Genomic DNA, 20,910 nt, shown 5'->3' with positions numbered 1-20,910 from the left:
CAAAAGGCCTTAGGGAGGGAGGCTGCAGAGAATCCCAAAAGGTCTGTTTTCATCTGGGTGGCTTGGCTAGGATACCAAATAAAGCAATAAAAATGTTAATCTTCCCAGCCCTGCCTTCTGCTTCATGGAGCCTCCGAGGCAATGACAGCAATAAAGTGGGTGGAAAAGTTAAAGAGGAAAACATAAATTAGGTCATGAGAGGATAAAGAGACGGATTTTCAATAGGCTTCAACCTTCAGAGTTGGGAGGGCCTAAATTAAGTGGATCATACGAAATTCAATAAACAAGGATTGTAGACGGCAGATGATTTATCCCATTATAATTTGAATTAAGCTCAAGCATCAATAACACCCCTGACCCAAAGGTTATTAAGAGACAGCTAATAACATGAACTGAACCAGCACATCTTGTATATTATTGCTGGGAATTTAGGACTCAGGCATGTAGGGCTGAGGAATTGATTGCCTGAGAGATAAATTTCTTCCCTGGTGCCATGGAGCAGACCTCAGGAGAAGAGGCAGCTAGCAGTGTGCCCAAGCCACCAGCCTGCAGCCCAGGACTCACTCACGCATGACCAAGACAACCTGAACGTTCCTCTCAGCTTGGGGAAACTTCAGACGCATTTCTTCCTAGCTGGAGTTTTCTCACCTCCCCTTCCTTAGAGCACTTACTTAGAAAACTTGAAATTGTAAATTCTTCCTCTGCCCCTTTGCAGATGTCCTCCCAGCCCCTTGCCTGTTTAACAACCCAGGAAATACCTTTCTCGAGGACCTGAGAGCCGCCTCCTTGAAGTGTGGACAGAGAAGGAGCTAGCGCCTCACCTCTCAGTCTCCCTAGAGAGGAGCAGCCTGACTTCCACATCACAGAGGAAAACATTCACTCAGGTGCCACACACACACCACTGGCTACCTCCCCGAAGGTGGCTTCCAGTACTTTCCACTGGCTCCCCAGGGCTTAACACCCCCCCCCCCGCCCCCACTGCTGGTTTCAGTGGAGTTGAGTTCGGCCCCGACTGCACTAGTCTTGAGGAATGTCTCGCCTGCCTGTTTAACTCCGTCTGGGGCCAGTTTGACTCTGACACACGTCTGCAGGCATCAGCAAAACCATTTGCTCCAAGCCCGGACCGCCGCTCTTACAAGCACTCGGCTGCCCTATGTATAAACACGTGTGTGCCAGCCAGTTAATCCAGGCCTGTTGCCTCTGTTTGTATCAGATGATTCAGACTGTGTTCAAACATGGAAAACACACCAAATCAATCTCAGAACTGGGCCCAGCAAATCTCAGGAGAACTGCTGGACGGCCTTTTGCTTCCCAGAGCACTCTCTTCCCCAGGCTAGCCTAATTTCAAACTCCCCGACGTCGGCTTTGTATTAGTCACCTACATCATTTGGTGTGATAGGGTTTTTGCTTTTCAGCATCACTTAGGCACAATGTCGGCAGAGTCAAGATGCATCACACCAGCAGGGGCCCTTTTGAGCATGCTCCCAAGCCCCTCCAAGCCCTTTATCCTTTAATCTTACAGGACCCCCAGGAAAACACTGCTAACCCCTCTTCACTGTTGAGGAAACCAGGCTCAGAAAGACTGAGGGTCTTGCCCAAGGTCACATGCGTGGACAAAGCCAGAGCTGGGATGTGAACCCAGGCAGCCTGGCCCCCCAGACTCCACGATTTCACAATGGAATGTAGCAAGGATTTAATTGTGTGGAGTAGGAATCCCAGAGGGCACGTAAACCCAGGGGGGATATATCTAGACTGCTGGCAGGGCAGCTGGGTCAGAAACCAATCTCCTGAGGGACCAAAGGGGACTCCTGCTGGAAGGAGACCCTTCCTGGCAGAAGCACTGGAGGAGGGGCCGGGCACTGTGTGTCTAGGGCAGGCGGGGTATTGTCTGGGAAGAAAGGAAGGGATGGGCTACGGCAGGACCCATGAACTCAGCTGTCTCGCTGAGTTCTGCAGGACTTCAGGACCCCTCTGCTTGCACAACACCAAGGGGACAGAGCCATCCCCCTTCCCATGACAGGACATCATTGACCCTTGGAAAGTCAAAGGCTTCAGTGCTTCAGCAGCTGGGAGAGAACCAGGGCCGTACAAATATGGCGGCACCAGTGGAGGCTCAGTGGATGCGAGGATGGAGCGGCAGCCATCCTGGGGGGAGGAGTATTGCTCATGAGCACAGGTGAGCGCCCGCCACCTGTGGACTTCAGGTACTCTTGTTCTAGGGACTGAAGGGACCACAGGAGCCGCTGAGGATTGCTTTTCTGTTGGCATCATCTCTCCTCCTCTACTTCGTGTGGCCAGTGAGGGCTGGGGCGGCAGCTCTGCTGTGTCTTTATCAGCAGTTTCACCCCCACCTGCCCGGACTGCGATGCCTCCACGGGAATTTGACTGTGCCTCCCGAAGGTCAAGTTAAAACCACTACGTCTCCGGTGCTGCCTTTGCAGGCGCTGGGTAGGGTGGGATCTGCCGATGGAAGTTGGTATCTGCCAGGAGAATTGCGTGTCAGTCAGTGAAACTATTACCTGTTCACTTGATAAGAGAAAATTAAATTATTCAACTCCCAATAACACAAGCAGCATCCCAGCCATGATAGTGGCGTAATTGTTTTACAATTAAGGCATGCCGAGTCATGTTAATAATGTGTGCATTGAGTTGCTTATTTTTTTTCCAAAGAGAGGCAATTCAAATAAGTAATTCAGTGGTAGAAATAAACTATGAATTTAATTTATATGTTCATTAATTGTACAATTAAACAGAATACTAATTGACTGTAGAATTATAGCTAAATGGAACACTGCACCCGGGTAATTAGTTCTCGTCCTGTTTTTCATTGTGAACATAATTTTTGGTGGTCTCATCCTACCCAATTAGGTTTTGTTTGGCTTTATTGGAGCATAAATCATTCTTCTAGCGCAGAGATTTCATCCCCCCAATACAGCTGGCGTGTTACTCCCTTGTCACCAAAGGTTAACTCTTAAAAGAAAGGACATCTGGTTATAGCACTCGGGATGGGCGGGTGCTGGGCTGTTCTGCAATTTCCAGTGCGTTCCCTGCAGCAGGAAGGGTAGAGGTGAAGAGCGTAGGTCAGTGATGGTAGTATCTTGGTTCTTCCCCTCCATCCGGGAGGGGCCGGGAGTCTGGATGACCTGCTCACCACTTCTAAGGTTTTTACCTGGAATGGCCATTTTTAAACCATGGTCCCTTGAAGCCCACACAGGCTGTGGGCTCTGACACGGAGGAAGCCTGACAGGCAGGAGGTGTGTATGCAGGAAACGTGGTATCTTTTCATGGAAATGAAATGTCTGCAATAAACTCAGGACCACTTACCTTTCTGGGCTGCTCCATCGGGAGCTCTCACCTTAAGCTGATGTCATGAGCCAGAGGGTCCGGTTATGATCAGCTAATCCCTGGTTCACTCTGAGATACATGGTTGTGTTTTCCCAGCTGCTCAGAAGGAAGAAAAGGAGAAGGGAAGATGTGAAGTGGTGGCTCCCTAATGACGCTGGGACGTAGCTTCTCCACGTGGACGGGGGAGGCTGGGGTTCAGAGCCCCACGCAGGCACCTCTGGAGGCACCAGGATCTCGTGGGGGTTCGGGTGGCTTGTCAAAGTGCACATTCCTGGCAGAGGGGCCCTCCCGGAGCAGTTTAAACTTCAGGGCTTCTCTCGGGCACAGTCCCCGAATGCGGCATAAAGTCAGACATGAAGCAGGCTGTTTCCATCACGTTTTCCTTACACAGAGCTTCTGTGGGACCAGGTTTGCTCAAGTCATCCAACAAACAGGGTGCGTCCCAGACATGGTGACGGGTACTGGGGATATAGCATCGGACAAGGCAGACCCAAATCCCTGCCGCATGGGACCCACGGCTGAGGCCACAGCCACGGGGAATGTGACCGAGGGCCATCGGATGAGTATCCTCGGCCGGCCCTGACCCAGCTGGAGGGGAATCCAAACAGCAGTCCCCGTATCAGCCTCCTGTGGCAGCTGTAACAACTTACCACCAACTTGGCAGCTAAAACAACACAAACTAGTTATGTGACAGTTCTGGGCGCTGGAAGTCTGACATGGATCTCCTGGGGCGAGATCAAGGTGTCGGCAGCACTGGTCCCCTTTGAGGCTCCAGGGCCGGATTCCTTGCCTGGCCTTTTCCAGCTTCTGGAAGCGCCTGCGCTCCTTGGCTCGTGACCCCTTCCTCCACGTTCAGAGTCAGCAGCTCCCACCTCCACCTCTGTCCTCACATCTCCCAGTTTGACCCTGCAGCCTCCCTCTTTCACTTAAGGACCCTCGTGAGGACTTTGAGTCCATCCAGACCATCCAGGACACCCTCCCATCTCAAGATCTTTCCTTAAACCAGATCTGGGAAGTCCCTTTTGCCATGTTGGGTAACCTGGTTCCAGGGATTAAGGTGAGGGCGTTTGGGGGGGCATTATTCTCCCCACCACTCTCCCCGTGGGGAAAAGGCGTGCAGTGGTGCCAGGTCTTAGATTCTGGGAGAAACAGACGTTCCTTCTGAGACGCTTTAGAAATACTTGGTGTTAACTCTTCATTCCATCCTCCAGTCTGCTCCCAGTGACACTGAAATGAGAAATGTGACATTCCGGTGTGACAGGAATGCTCAAAGGCAAAAACCCTTCCTGCCCCGTGGAGAGGAACTGGGTGGAACCAGTTTTTGTTTTATGTTTTTGTTGCATTATTTATACCATTGAAAGGCAGATTCCCATAGAAACGAATTATGACAGCAACGGAAGTTAGAAGGGTGGCCTCCCAGGTGATTCCATAATCTAGGGAAGGGGAAATTGCTCAGAACATCATTCACTTTACCATAAAAGTGTTGATGGAACAGGGCCTTAAACTAGAAAATTTCCCTAGTGACGAGTTTGCATGAAATTTATAATTATACATGAAACGTAATCAAAGAGGAGTCAGTGTTGGTTCCTGAGCGTCAGTAACTGAACATTTACCAGAGGAGGAGGCAAGCTTACACCTCAGGAGGCTGTTGTATACACGCCCTCCCCCGAACCTTAGTTCCTTCCCGCCTTTATTTTGTTCCTAAGTACTTAGCACCCTCTGATACACTCCATAATTTACTTACTTGTTTTTTTTATCATCTGTCTCCCCCATGAGATCAGGGATTTTGCGTTTTGTTTTCTCTTCCAAGAACTAGAAAAGTGACCGCTCTGTCAAAGGCAGTTGATAAATATTTATAGAATGAATAAGTAGTTTACGCCATATGATTAGTACACTGTATTTTGCATAAGGGAAATAATCTTTCTATTATAGAATTAAACCTGGGTTTTTATTGCTGTTTGGAGGATAAGATTTTTTTTTTTTTAAGTGTTAAGTCAAGCCAAGATGCTTTAGGACTTTCCCAAGTTCCCAAATCAGGCCACGCAGTGGGGATTGGTCAGCTCCTTCCCCAGCCAGACTCTCTCAAGTTCCCACTAAGATATTCATAAAGGCACAGAGAAAAATGGAGAATTTGTGAAGGTCTTGCACAATGTTGAAGAGATAAGATGAAATGGTTAATTATAGATAAGAAAACCAATGTGAGGAATTATAGCTATTTCTAAGGAAAATACCACAACTACTGAAACAGAGTTAATTATCAGTGACATCATTATAGAAAAATTGCTGGAAATGTGATAAATATCTCAGAATACAGGCGACAAATGTTCTCCATATCCCAAGGAAAATCAGTCAAAATGGGCCAAAGTCAGACACATTTCGGCAAGCATTTAAAATGATAAAATAAAGATAAACGCAAAGACCAGTTTTAGAAGGAGAAGATTGGGCCGCATAAGAACAAACACAAATGTGTGTGGTCTCAGGTCGATCGCTCCCCACCACACTCCTGCCAGAAGGAAATAACGGTAGCTGCTGCAGTTCATGAAAAAAAAGTGGAAAATCTGAGAACCTTAGACCCAAGCAGGGACTTTCCGTGTGTGTGGGTGACACCAGGCAGTCTCTGACATCCACCGGCTCATGAAATACACCACCCAGACACGTTTTCTTCAAAGTGTTATAAAATGTCTACTTTAATCGCAGTAAGATGAATTTCACAGTTGAAGATTCCATGGGAGACTTGAAAAACTCCATGATATAAGCACATCACAGGGTCTTGGATGTGCTGCAGAATCTAGTAGGACGGTTCTCATGCTGAGGTCTTCAGGAAGTTTGCCCGCCCCCAGAGATTCTGCTTCTGTTCTGCAGCCCGGCCAGAGAGCAACTCTAATAGCCAATGAACCCTTATTTAAATTAAATAACTTCACCCTAAACTGCTCTCTCTCATCCTGAGAGTTGGGCAGAAGGCACCGGAATGTGCAGCTGATTGCCTCTGCCTTTCAGGAACCTGGGTGAGCCTTCCGTTCTCTCTTCTCCCTTGCATTTTCTAGGTTTTTAAAAGAAAAAGTCTTTCCAGTGAAAACAAGCAAAAAAGCCAACCAAACAAAAAAAGCTTCACAGAAAGAGAAGAGCCAAGTTTCACAGGTCACAGTGACCTGATACCAATATATTCTAACATTCAGTTCTCACTGGAACAGAAAACCTTGTATTTTTATCTGGCTTTTACAAACCTCTTCAAATGTGAACTTCCAGATCCTCTCTGAAATTTCCCTTCTGTGCTACACTCAGTCAAATACATCTTTAATAAAAAGACTGAAAGTGAGTTTTTATCTAAGAGACTCCTGGAAACTTTGGAAGTTAATTCATAGTCGAAAAAAAACAAAACAGGCTTGGGTTTGTCTGGCTCAGCTATCTGCTGACGTTGAAATTCAGGGTGGGCTGCTTACCTGCTCTAAGCCCTTGTTTCCCCATCTTTGAAATGGAGATGATTGTATCTACTTCAAAACAGCAAAGACAGAAATAACACAACTTGAGGAAAGATCAGAGACCCTCCCTCTCACAGTGTAGACTCTGGTGGTTGTAGAGGAACTGGGACGGATGAGGGAACGTGGATCTTCACCTCGGCGTCTGTGGGAGAGGTGACTCTTCATGCTTTGTTACCCTCACATTTCAACAAAACCATCAAACCAACAGACTTCTGTGGGTCAGGAGACCCCCCAAGGCCACCATCAGGCCCAACGATTCACTAGGAGGACTCAGGAAAGCAGTGAAACTCATGGTTATGGTTTATCACAATGTAAGGATGCAGAGTAAGATCAGCCGATGGAAGACATGCATCGGGCAGGCCTAGGAGAGACCAGGTGTGAGCACCCAGGTGTGTCCCTGAATGGAGTTGTGGAGAGCATTTACTTTTCCCAGCAAGGATGTCTGACAACATGTGTGAAGCATCGCCATCCAGGGATGCTCACCCGAGCCTTCGTGTCCAAGGTGTTCACAGTGGTCAGTTACACACACAGGCACCACTGACCACCCCTGTGGCTGACCTTTAGTCTCTAGTCCCTCCAGAGGTTGAGCTGATACAGCACGGCCCCAGGCCCCCACCACACATCTCGTTGTTGGCATAGAATATCAGGGGTGGCCCAAGGCCTCAGGTAAACAAGGGCACTCTTACCAAGCCGGAGGGCCCGAGGAGAGCTCACCTCTCAGGAGCTGGGCACAAGTCACTCCTTTCCGAGGCGAGGTTAATCCTCCACTGCACATCTCCTATCGGAGGTTCACTCTTTGAAAAAGTCAAGACATAGGTGATAAAGACCCATCAACAAAACGGCAGAAGGGATTCCAGGGCCCTGGGAGAGAGCTGGCTTTGGAACCAATTGCTAACATATCTGAGAGGACAGGATGTAGTTGAAAACTACTGTGACCACCTGCCCTCACTACTTGCTGAGAGGTGACAACTTGGACTTTCCAGAACTGATGGTCTACCCCAGAGGTCAGCACACTTTTCCTGCTGTAAATATTTGTGGCTTTGCAGGTCTCGTGGTGTCAGCTCTGGTGTAGGACAGGAGCAAGCCATTGACAACATGTAAACAAAGCGGGGAGGCTGGGTTCCAGCAAAACTTCTTTCTTTGTTTGCAGACACTGCAATTTGAATTCCACGTCATTTTCCCATGTCATGAAATGTTATGATCCCTTTGGTTTCTGGACTACGTGACACACAGGGGATATTTGGGGGATTATGGAGATATTCTGTATGAAACTATAATGGTGCATACAGGCCATTATGTATCTGTCAAAACTTATAGAACTATATGACTCAAAGACCGAACCTTAACATAAAAGGTGGACTTGGGTTAAGGCTCACTGTTGTAGAAAATGTACCACTAATGTAAGCTGTTAATAGGGAGAGGTGTGTACCTGGGCTGAGGGGGGAAGGGAGCGGGCATATAGAACTCTATGCACTGTCTGCTCAGTGATTCTGGAAATCTAAAACTATATGAAAAAATAAAGCCTAAAATGTTAAAACATCCTTAGCTCGTAGGTCATAGGAAACCAGAGGCAGGTGGGGTTTGGCCTGTGACACGTCCTCACTGACCCACAGACGAGCTGGAAGAAGGACTCACACATATACATATGTGGCCCCTTGAAAATACCAGGACATGGGTGTGTAAACAACCTGAGAATCCATACAGTGCACACGAATGATTTTGGCTTCCGCCGAGCTGGGAGCAGCTACTGTTCATACTTGCTGTCAGCTTAAATAACTGTATTATCTGCAGTGAAAACTTTGAAATGCGGGCCTAAAGGGAGACAGAAGTGTCTTCAGGTATTGCGCTGCCTTTAATAAGCTGCGCCCCCTCCTTGCTTCTTGAAGATGGAACAATCAATACAGCATCCCTTTGAACAGAATAATAAGCACAATTCATGTGGTAAACATGTATTGAGCACCCATTGTATGCTCGCCGCCTGCCTGGGCTGCCAGGGCTGGTGGCAGTTATGGGGCGATGTCGAAAATGGCTGGACAGCAACTCCAAGTAAGAGAAAGAACAAGTGGGGTCATGTTGATTTTGTGGAATGTTTGCTAATAGATTTTAATGCAACCCTACGTTCCCATCGCGTGGCTGCCTGGTGCCCGCTTGACTTCCGTCTGTGGCTGTTCAGTCTGCCTGCATCAAATGATGAGAACGCATTCATCAGCCTCCACTTGACAGGATATACATTTACTGCTTCTAACATTCTCATTACATCCACCGAGGGCTCAACCTAGTTCATAAGGGCAGCGATGAAGTGGGTTTCCCACAGGAGAGATGAGGATGGAGGCCCCTGACTCCCCACTTGGAGATGGTCAGAGAAACCAAGTCTGATCCTGCAGTCTCGCTCTCAGCGTTCACATGATTATCTCTCCTTGGGATTCAGAGGGATTGGAGACCTAATTACAATTTCTACTCCTGTGTTGAGCATTTACTCCAAGTACATGGTCAGTAACTCATTGTATATGGATTTAAGTACTACTTGGGGACTTCTCATTTTTCTCCATCTCTGAGGCAGTGAGAATTGTGTTTTCGTCCGTGGAGACCCCTTCCCTAGAGCCTCCTAACTGCTGGCTTAGCTCCTTCTGTATAAGCCGGTCTTTCAAAGGAAGAACAAGGCAGCTTTAGCAAACCGCTGAGAGCACAGCGTCTGGGTGAGACTACAGGATTCCACCACACATCCCTAGCTCTGAGAACTCACTTCTGGTGCCTCAGTCTCCCCATCTGCAAAATGGGAATAACATTGATGCCTATTTGAAAAACCCTTAGGATGATGCCTGATATGAAGTGTGCAATAAAGGGATAATCTGTAAAGAGGACAAAGCAGTGAAAGCTGAGCATTTCCAGAGCAACTTTGGGAAGAGAAAACAGCGAAAAGATGAGAGGCAGCCTGCTCTACGTCCTGAATTCAACATGGATCTCAGAGCTGAATGCGCAACCGGACCTCTCAGTCCCATGTTTAATCACTGCGGGTGTAGAAATGATGCTGCCTTCTGTTTACCGACCTCCTCAGGCCACGGTCCTTTCAATGTAGAGACTCATTGCCTTCCAGAATATTAAGAAAATCCCCACCAAAGGGGGCTGGATCTGCTTCTTGTGCTCCCAGGAATGCACATTCATTAAGAACCAGGCCACTTGGCCGTGACAGTGGGTTGGGGCATGTGGGCTGGTGGGAGCTTTCTGTCGTGGGGAGGGTGTTTTCTCTCTGTCTGACCTGGAGCTCCAGACCTGCAGCCCCGTCCCACCCCACTGAGTGGACATCACACCAAGACACCTCAACTTGGCACTCGCAGTCGGTGAGCTCATCCTCTCCGAGACCCGTTTCTGGCTACAGCACCACTCGGCAGCCTGTCACCTGTGTTGTTCTCATCTCCGGAGAGCGTGGCAGACAGCCTGCCACTCGGCCACGGGATGACAGCCTGCCACTCAGCCTCGGGATGAGCTCGGAGGAGGCCCCTCCCACTTCCCTCTTTACCTCCATCTACTTCAGCCCTTGACTTTGCCGACACCCTCCTGAGACTCCAAGGAGGGTTCAATATGCTGCCATCAGAGGCTTCTCTGGGTGCCCGGTGTGGTTGGCGGGGTCTCACTGAGTGTGGGGAGGATGACCCTGGAACAGGTCTCCAAGCAGACAAATGCAGTGGACCGCCAGGGGGCGCGGAGTGAGTCCCTTCCCTTTGAAGATGGTAACCAACTCGGCCAACACGTTGTTACCCGCTCATGTCCTAAATGAGGATGAGCTCAGGCTGCACTTCAGAGTTGCAGAGCAGCTCACGAGGTTCTGGGAAAACGAGCGTACGTGGAGGTCAGGGGACTTTCTCTGCTTCTCATCTTCTCTCCCACTGGCCATCACAGCCTCACCTGCCACTGTGCGGAAGGCAAAATAAAAAAAAAGGATGGGGTTTGTTTCTACCTTTGAAAACATCACAGAGAGTCAAAGGAAATGTTTCCAGGCTGAACTACACAACACTGAGTAACACAAGCAATAGGAAAACACATCCAGACCATCAGCAACGGTGTCTGAAAAGCAAGTGTGACCATGTAACAGAAGAGGGTCAGCAAGTCCCCACCACTGAAAACAGATGCCCCTTTTAACTAAAGGTCTAGCGAAGGTCAGGCATGGGGAGATCTTGGAGAAAGGATATCCTCAGGGAAAAAAGGCAGAGGAATAATGATTTGAATTCTGACACTGATTCAGTGCTTCGCGGACCAGTTAGCAGCCATGCTGGAATGGTGGATTCATTCCTCCTCTCAGTCAGCAGTGGAGGCTCTCGTTCAGACACCCATGCTGACCTCCACAACGGTTCAGTGAGGTCTGAGGAAGTGGCTGGAACCAAGAGAGGACAGCGGAGATCAGTGGCGTCCTGCTGGGGAGTGGTGTGGAAGCTGGTGAGTTTCACTTCATCCCACCCTACAGGTGACGGCCATCAGCGGGAAGGATGACATGGAACTGATATGATTCCACGTCGTTCCCTGACAGTACTCAATCCTTGCTATCCTTTCTTGGTACTATTTGTATTTTGAGGGTTTGTGTTACAAGGTCAGTGTAAAGTGAAGAAGAGAGAAATGTGCTGCAAAAAGATAATAATACTGATGAAAGGGAGGGGCAAGCAGATAGCTATAGTGATAATGTAAGGGCAGGGCCGGGGGGTTCTCAGTCCTGTCACTGCCACAATCCCCGGTGTGTAAATAGATGACTGTCTTGGGTATGACTGGATTTTGACAAAGGCCCAGGTCCTTCTGGAGGAACACAGATATTCCCCAGTTTGCCATCAACACAGTGATCCATGGAGCATCAGTAAGAGCCACTTCCAGACAGTGCTACAGAAATTACTTCATAGTAGGTGCTTCGTAAGAAAGTCTAAATGGACAAAAGAATGATAAGCTGTCCCTGAAACACATCTCAGACATGGACTATAAATTCACCCTCTTCTTTGATAAACAATGAATCAAATGTAGGTGATGACATTGATTTACCTGTAACTTAAATCCTTAAAAGTGTCACGTGCAATCTTGCTACTTTATTGGTGGTGCCCACTTTTCTCTACAAGCCTCACAAAACATGTGACAAACCTCTGGGTGAAAATGTGTGATCTAAGATAAAACATTTCTCAGCAAGACCTCATTTCTCTATAGATTCAGAAACCTTTTGTACTACAGAGCTTCACTCCTGTGAATGAGGCCCCAGGGCCGGCAGCCTCAGCATCACAGGGGAGCTTGTTAGGAATGCGGAGTCTAGGGTCCCACCGGACCTGCTGACCCTCAGACCCCTGGGTGGTTTGTGTACTCCTTAAAATGTGAACAGCTCTGCTGTTGTGCAGGTCGAGAGAAGCCAGGATGAGCCCTGTGTGGCTTCTGGCCCACATCACGTCACTTCTGATCTAGTGACCTCTGCTTCAGCAACAAGACACCCAAGCTCGATGCCCCGTGAGCTAATGAGTTAGAAGTCCACAGAGGCCAGTGGTTCCATGAATGGCAAAGCGTTGCCTCCAATCTGTCATTTTGGGGCTCACCTTAGAGCCCATTTCCTCATTGTCCACTCTGTGCACTGAAATGCCTCCCAAAGAGCCCCTTGAAGAACGTTGCATTACAACAGGAGGACGGCAGAAAAACTGGGGAGGACGTGGGCTAGTTCTGCTTTGCTCTCCTGCCATCTCCTCCCCATGCCTCCTTGCTGCCGCCTTGCAGTGAGCCGTGTTTTATTTAACATTTTGTAATTGCAAAATGCATTTACACTTTATTTATTGAGTGTCTCTCCTTCTGTGCTCTCGGCCTGCTGAAGAAGGAATGGGGGTGATGCAATGTAGGAAGCAGGGGTAATGAGTTTTCACTTGACATCGGATGCACTGTTTTACTTTACTCTCCTGACATGCACTTGGTTAGGGGCCGTTTAGAATTACTAGTTAATATCGATACTTCCTGTTAGATAATTCAGGGTGTGGAGCACCTTCTTTGTGATGGGTATGCTTTTGCATTTTATAATCAAAATCTATAGAGGAGTGCATCTCAGCTGTTCTCTTTGTGCTAATGTTTATGCTACCTACAGACAAAAAAAAGAGAGATCTTTCTGAAAAAGAAAGGCACATTTTTATTCTTTATTGAAACATGTAATCGAGTTCTTTATATATCAGACGAGTCTATTCATCTGTATTGAATGGTCATTGAGATGTTCTGTCTATTTAAAATTCACACAGCTTCAGTGCAAATGCAGGATGGACTCCTGTGATACCTAGGAAAATATAATGCTTTTCGGAACAACAGTTTCAACCGATTATAAAGTTGCCGAATGTTTGGACATAATCATTTCTGAAAAGACGATTAACAAAAAGTCAAAAGGATTCTGGCTCCTTTGGACTGACATGAGTATTTTAGATTTAACTCGTGGTTTAGATGGCAATGAAGGGAGGGTCCATAGCTGTCAAGTACCTGTTAAAGGTGTAGACATACACATACTTTGAAGTAGGAAAGCATATTCAGTGTAAATTAACTTTAACGTTCAAAGGTGATGGTTCGTGATTTATTTTCAAAATAGTGTATCTGTGAAAAATTAAGAGCCACAAGGATCCAATTATCTCGATGGCAGTCTAATTTATGTGACATGAAGTACTTAAAGAAAAGTCGGGAGGGATGGTTAGTAAAGCTAAATTGGTGTCGCCTTGCTGGATCACAGCTTGAAGTCTATCTGAACGACATGGATCTCATTAAACATCATCAACTTAAATCACTTAGGTGATAAGAAAGATGAAGATGAAGATCAGCCCGATAAAAGTTCCCCTTTTGTTCATAAAGGTACTTCCTCTTGGGAACATCTCTGGCTTCCCCAAGCAAACGGCGCTTTGCCAGACAAGCTGGGAAGGCGGATGGGCTGGGAGCATCTTTCTGGCAAGATGCCCAGGTCTGTGGCGGCCCGACCGTTAGAGGGTGGTTCAGACCATCAACTCCCTCTGTCCCAGAGCCTGAAGTCCTGGCTGCTTGCTGGTATTGATTTTGGAAAGGAGATTTGAAATTGATCAATATCTGTTGGCAGCTGAAACCTTCAGGTATTTGTTAAAGAAGCAGATCGTCATGTTTCTGTGGGCAGAGAGGGTGGTTGGTGTTCAGTGTTACATGATTAAATAACCCCTGGTTTAGCTGTTGTTGGTAAGTGACAGGTCGACACAGAAGCGGGCATTTCCTGTGATTAATCTAAACAGGAACAACCCACATTGACCTGTTCCTTTGGCACCCGTGTAGGTGAAGAAAATGTGTCATTTGCTGCTTTAGAAGCACTTTCTCCCTTCTAATGAGCTCTGCAGACAGATGGGGGGGGTTCCAATATAAACCTGCCACAGAGACCAAAACTATCAAGCAGCTGCAGGAGGTGGAGGACCTTCAAGCAAAGCAGAGCACAGCTCATCTCCCCAAGCGCTCTTTCCACGCTCTGAAAGGAGTGCAGGAAACAAAATATCAAGTCATTAGGCAACCATGGGCTGCAGCCTTTCACAGCCACCGGGAGAGACATCCTTGCCCCATAAGCCTAGTGTCTGGGGGTGCATATGTCTCTACAAATTTATCTAACTAGCTTCATCCCCTAGTGGCACAAGGGATGCTGAATTCGGAGCAGGCATTAAAATGTATTTCCCTAGTAAGGAAGAATTCCTAAGCAGACCACTGTTTACCATTTCATCTTCTGTGGAACGTTTTGGGACACACTGATAAAATACTCCATACTTGGCCATTCCACAGAGTCTAGGATTGTCAGCCTCTTCTAGGGTGACTTGAGGTTGGGGGGTAAGCTGGTGCTCATACAATCACAGATGCAAAGGAGGCAATTTAAGATACCCTGAACGTAACCAAGTCAAGTGAGAATATATCCAAGCTCAGGAAAAAAAAGTAAATATTCAAGAGAATCAAGATAGGATACCCAAAAGTCCACAGCTGTAACCAGAATACTTAGATTTTATGTGTAGCTTTCCATCATTTAAGACTTTTGGGTTCTCTGAAACAGAGAAGAGGGTTTGAATCCTCTTCTGTGTTTGAATCTCTGCTTGGCCATGTATCAAGTAACAGTGTGTGCTGAGTCTTGGATTCCTTATCTCAAGAGAGAAAAGGTAATCCCCAGCTTCAAGAACCCTTGTGGAGAGTAGATGAGATGTCAAATATGCTACCCAGGGAGCAGTTGCGTAATGAGTAGTATCTGAAATGGTATATTCCCCTGTTTGTTTACCACATGGCTATGCTCGACACACACAGTGAATACACAGGTGCCTTCCTCTCCTTGTGTGTGTGTGTGTGTGTCCACTCAGAACCTCAGCATCAAACGAGGCGTCCATCAGACCTGTGGAGAGCTTATCTTTCTTCCTGATCTCCTGATCCGGCACTGACGTCCTCAACCCGGGACCCCATGTGGTCTTACCCCATGGGTCTTGGGGCCCATTCATCTTGAGCCAACTCTAAATAATACGTCCTCCAGGACCCCCAAGCAGATGGAGGGGCGGTGGTTATTGCTGGCATTCAGCAAACGCATCCAGCTCATCAGTTTAAGTGCACCCTCACCTTTGAAGGTATATGCTCTCCCTGGCAATGGCAGTTTCTACCAAGTTGAGAGCAGACATCACAATTTGAGCTGAACAATTTACAAAGGGCTTTCACATGTGTGATTCACATCAATTGCTTTCTGTCCCGGGGTCAATGACAAACTGTATCAAGCGTTTCATAGCTCACCCTCACGATCAGTAAAATGTCTTCCCTCTCATTTATGCCCAGAACCAAAAGTCACATGGGTCAGATTTTAATTTCTCACTAGGCCAGAGTCAGAGAATTAGCCAATATCCTTTAATGGAGGGCAGGGAGAAAGACACCTTGTAGGGTGACAAGGGAAAGGCAGAATCTCCAGGCATCAGTAGAAGGCAAGACCAACCCTGAGAAGGATCCTTTTGCTGAGACTTCCACGTGTATGGGGTGTACCCTGTGACATACTGAAGGACCTGTGAATGACGTATCTTTTATTCATATGGTGGAGAAGAGGCCCATTACCATCAGGTGTCAAGACAAACTATAGGTCGGCACCAGGAAGACAAATCCGGTGAGTTCACCACTGGATCCCAAGCCCTGAGCAGCACACCTGGTACCACAGACAGATGCCTGTCACTGAGTGGACAGGAGACAAGGCAGAGAGGGAGGAGAACGGCTGTGTGTATCTTTCATTGCTTCTGTCGTGGCCCCGAGCGGAAGAGAGTTCAGAAAAGAAGAGAAAATGATGAAGGAACAGGAGTAAGGGTCCCTGAGCAGCTGCTCCGTGCCAGGCACCCCTCTCAATAACACTGTGGCCTGAGAGGCAGGTGTCATCCCCCGAAGTTCAGAGACGGAATCCCGCTCAAGGCTGCTAAGCTGCTGTAATGGGTCAAATCCGGATTCAACCTCACGGCTTTGCCCAAGCTGATGGACCGCTAGGAAGGCCCTGAGTCCTACGGGGAGGAGAGTCAGCGGACAGGTGTGCAGTGTGAGAGTCGGGAACAGGCACCTGGGTTCCTGGAAGGAAACGTCCAGCTTCACCTTCCTCCCATCTTGCACCTGGTGCCACCAGCGTCCCCCAAGCCTGGACACCTAGACACTGTGCTCCCCAAAGGCGGCAGAGAATGAGGGCTGGTTTTGCTGGGGTTCCTGACCCCCTCCTGCCCAGGGCCCACCTCACCTTCCCTGGTGACCCAAGGGGCTCCACATGTGGACCCTGCCTTTCCTGGCCATGAGCTCAGAAGCATCTTTGTAAAGACTATATGACTTAAAAAGAGACACTTTGCCATCCATGGACACAGCATCGTGCCCGTGATTCTTTAATGAAACAGACTCTAATCTCTGCCCCTGCTCATTTCTTGTTACCACAGTTATAAATGCTTCTGTGGCTTTGTGGAGAGCTTTCTGGAAGCATAGAGGCAGAAAATCTATTTTCATGAAAGCTCTGCCTTTTAAATGAGGCTGTTGTTTCTTGTGGCCCAAATGCCACTCTAATTGCCCCTTCCTGATCGAATGACTCTCTTAATTGCTACAGGTGTGTCTCTGCAGAAGGCACTTTCCTGGGCTGCCCCTTGGAATGGGTGGTGGCTGGCAGTTCCATCCAAACAGCATCAGTGGAGCAAGTACCAAGAGCTTTATACATGCCTCACCTTGTGGAGGTCTCACAATAACCTTGCGAGATAGATACCATTGTTGCTCCCATTGTACAGATACAGAAACTAAGGCATAGGGGCCAAACAACTAACCCAAAGGCAGACAAGTATTCGGTGCAACCAGTAGATGGCTGAGACAGGGCTTGAGTGTGTGTGGCATGCCTGTAAACCAGCTCTCTGGGGGAATAAAAATGGGAGGGGTGGGTTTTAGCACTTGCCAATTTCTATAGTGTAAATAATCCCATCATTTAAAGCCACGGATGGTTTAATAGCTGGCTTGCTGAATTCCTAAATATTTAACAACCAGCTCTTGCCAGGCAGGGCGAGTGGGCTTCACTCACCCTTATTACTGGACCTCAGACACCAGCACTGGGTCCAGCCAAGGCTGGGAGGTGTCTTTAGCATAGTTGGGAACAACACCCATTTCTGTATTCCCACACCCAGGGTTTAGGGTGAGAGGGAGGTGCCCCTCTGGATGTCATCAGAAACCCTATGCATTTTGCGAAATCTTCCGAAACTCCTGAAAGGAAGCTAAGTCTAATTTTAAATCTTGAAGGAGTCCGTAGGAAGGAATGTCTAGAATTAGGCCTATCACAAGGAAGCTCTGCAACTTTCCAAAGGTAGGAAATGTCTGACCCAAATCACCTTCTTAGCAGGGTCCTTCTATCTTTGCTTCTCTTTCTATCACCTCTGATTTGAGCTGTGGCTACACTGCAGCATCTGTCTGTTTGGCTCCGTGAGGTCGGGGCAGGGTCCATTTTGGAGGACCTGGCTCATCTACAGGCCCCTTCTCAGAACGGGCCCTGACCTGGGCCTGCTGAAGGAGCAGGTGTCACTAGCCCACTGTGTCTGGAGTAGGTCCCCCAAGGAGGAAGCACCAGCCCAGTCCTGCTGAGGGACCAGCCCCAGTGGCCGCACCTGACATTGGATCACAGGGGTCCTAACCAGTACTGACCAGCTCATCTCAGTGATGAGCACTCAGACGTGGGGATGGCCTTACCTGGTGGTGGGCACTGGGATTTCATGCATGTGAACTGCCAGTGGCTACCCATGTAAGGGCCTTTGCAAATGGAACACAAAGTCTGCATTTATTTTCTAATTATCAAATGGACTCTAAGGATGTACTGTAACCTGGTCCAGAATTCCACCACAGATTAGAAATTCATTTAAAATCATGTTTAGCCAAGCTTCCCAGCATCGCTCTCCAGAGGTTCTTCAGTAAGCCCAAATAATTCCCTATGATCCAATTCCCATGGAGAAATTTTAGATCAGAACTGGAATTTCTTTTCCCTCTCAAATAAAAATGCCAATGTTTTAATCTTTTTTCTTTTCTAGATTGGTATAATAATAAGGGTCTTCCTGACAACATAATCCCGTCCAGAGCAGGGACAGATCCTGTCCTGGGACTCATTGGCTAAATCTAATCCAGACATGGCAGGCCAGGCCCAGGCCCAGAGTCTTGGCTTGAGGAAAAGCAGTGCTTCCAGTAGAGGACAGTGTGGGAAATATGGCAAGGGACTCACATGTCCTCCTGAGGGATAAGACAGGGCAAAGGTACGTTCCTAAAACGGTCTCAATTCAGGTTGTGGTGATGTTTGCACATCTCTGTGAATTTACTAGATACCATTTAAGTATATACTTCAAGTGGGTGAATTTCATAGTGTATAAACGATATCTTAATAAATATGCTTTAAAAAGGTGCATTGCTGAGGAGGCCACTTCTATCTTCTATAATGGTTGCGTGTTGGTTAAACTCAGGTTGAGTGTGTCAAAAAAACAAAAAAATACAGAGCAAAACATATTCTTACAAGAAGGGATTGGATTAGCTTAGAACTGGGAGCATCAGACTTGGGAAACTTCAGGCCCAGGTGGATCCGGGGCTCAGAGATGTTATTAGGTTCACTGTCTCCCCACTGTGCCCCTCAGCTTCCATCTACACTGGCCTCATCCTGTGGCTGGGGGCCGGGGAAGTGGACCGCCGTCTCGGACAGTGCTTCCCGCTTGGCAGCCATCCAGCCCCGTCAGTGTGCCCTCCTCAGGGCCCACCACTGTGGCCGGGGAAGGGGGCCCATTAATTGCTTGCACCTGGTCAGAAGACCTCCCCCATGCCATGGCCAGGCTGAGACAGAGTGCCCTGGGCAACGAAGCCCACCAGGGCTGAGTAGGCTGAGCAGGGGGTGTTTCCCCAAATGGAAGGCAAGGAGGGCACAGTTGCCATAAGACAGACAGACAGACCGCAGAGCAGACCAACAGTGAGAAAGCAGAGCTGTCTGAGGTCACCTACCCCAGAGCTCCCTGCCCACATTGTCTGCTGGTCCCAGAAGAACGGTCCACACAGGCATCAGGCTTGGGCTGAACTCACAGCCTGGACCTGCCCCCCAGTCTGGGTCAGCTAAACTGAGGTTGACCCACAGACACATGAGTGAGACATAAAGGCTGGTTGCTGTAAACTGTCTGGGGATGGGGTAGTTCATCACAGCATCATTGTGGCAGTAGCTGACCGTATGCCCCCTTTGTTTGCAGAGCCAGGAATCAGTGTTTTCTCCCAACCAAGGAGCCCCACTACAATGAAAATAGGGTGAAATCCTTCACACGTTGAACTACCTGGCAGAGCAGTGACCTCCTGCTCTATTCATGGACCCATCTCTCAACTTGGAAGACCTGGCCTCACAGGGGCTCTGCCAAAGACATGGAGCTGATGTCTCTAAGTCCCCTTTGCGTCTGTGCAACAGGCCTCCAAGCTCACCTGAGCAGCAGAGCAGACCCGTTGTCCTTGGAATGGCCTGGGTCCATCCCCAGGGTCTATCTGTGGGGACCACCACGGTGACTGGCATGGACCGCCATCTCCTTCCGCCATTCAGATCTTCACCTTCGCCAAGGACACAGGTCAGCACTTATAGTGAACGGGACGCAGAGATCCCAGGTCACAGGAAAGTGTAGCAGCCCTCCCCCCGCATCTGTTTGGTAATTTATTTATGAGATTTCAGCTGTGCCCGGTGTCATATGTCCTTGGAGCACTGATGATTTCATCATGCCCCAAGGACATATGAGGAATCAAAGAGAAAGGTCAGGAGTCTTCGTGGGTGTAAATTATCATACTTTCTTGGAAGTGATGTGAGGACACCTCTGGGCAGCGTTTCTTTCTTTCTTTTTTTTTTTTTTTTCTTTTTTCAAGAGTTACTCTTTTCATTTTGAGAAAATTTTAGACCTAAGAAAAGTTGCAAAAATAATTCAAAGCGTACTCCTACCCCCTCACTCAGCTTCCCCTTATGTTAACGTCGTAATGTCATTTTTATCAACATTAAGAAATTATTCTTGCTGTAATCCTGCTAACTAGAGTATGGACGTTCTAACGTAATAACACTCTAACTGTTGAATTTCGTAGTCTCTCGTTAACCCTTCTTCTGGTCCAGCGTCCACTGCGGGATCCCGTGTTTGGCAGTGTTGGCTCCTTAGTCTCTTCTAATTCCGGGCAATTCCTCTATCTTTCCTTATCTTTTGGGACCTTGACACTTTGGAAGATATTGGTCAGTTATTTTATTGAAAATACCGCATCTTGGGTTTGCTGATGTTGCTCATGGTGAGACTGAGGCTGTGTGTTATTGGGAGAAATGCCCAGAAGCAGCGTCCTCCCCAGTGCATCCTATCAGGGTGCCCGGCATCGATGTGTCTTCCTGGTGATGCTGCCCTTGACCCGAGCCTGATATGCCTGTGCCAGGTTCTCCCTGAAAACGTACTGCTTTTCCTTTTGCAATTGTTAAATATTTGGGAGGGCAGCCATGCAAATATCCTATTTCTGCTTAAACTCTGAATGGCACACACAGTATATGAAAATAAGCGAATAACCCTTTTGCTCCAATCTATAAACTCAAGTGACCATGGTTTAAGCCAAGGAAACT

The sequence above is a fragment of the Mesoplodon densirostris genome, chromosome 16, assembly GCF_025265405.1.
Source record: "Mesoplodon densirostris isolate mMesDen1 chromosome 16, mMesDen1 primary haplotype, whole genome shotgun sequence".
NCBI classification, from domain to species: domain Eukaryota; kingdom Metazoa; phylum Chordata; class Mammalia; order Artiodactyla; family Ziphiidae; genus Mesoplodon; species Mesoplodon densirostris.
This window is presented reverse-complemented; position numbering follows the sequence as displayed.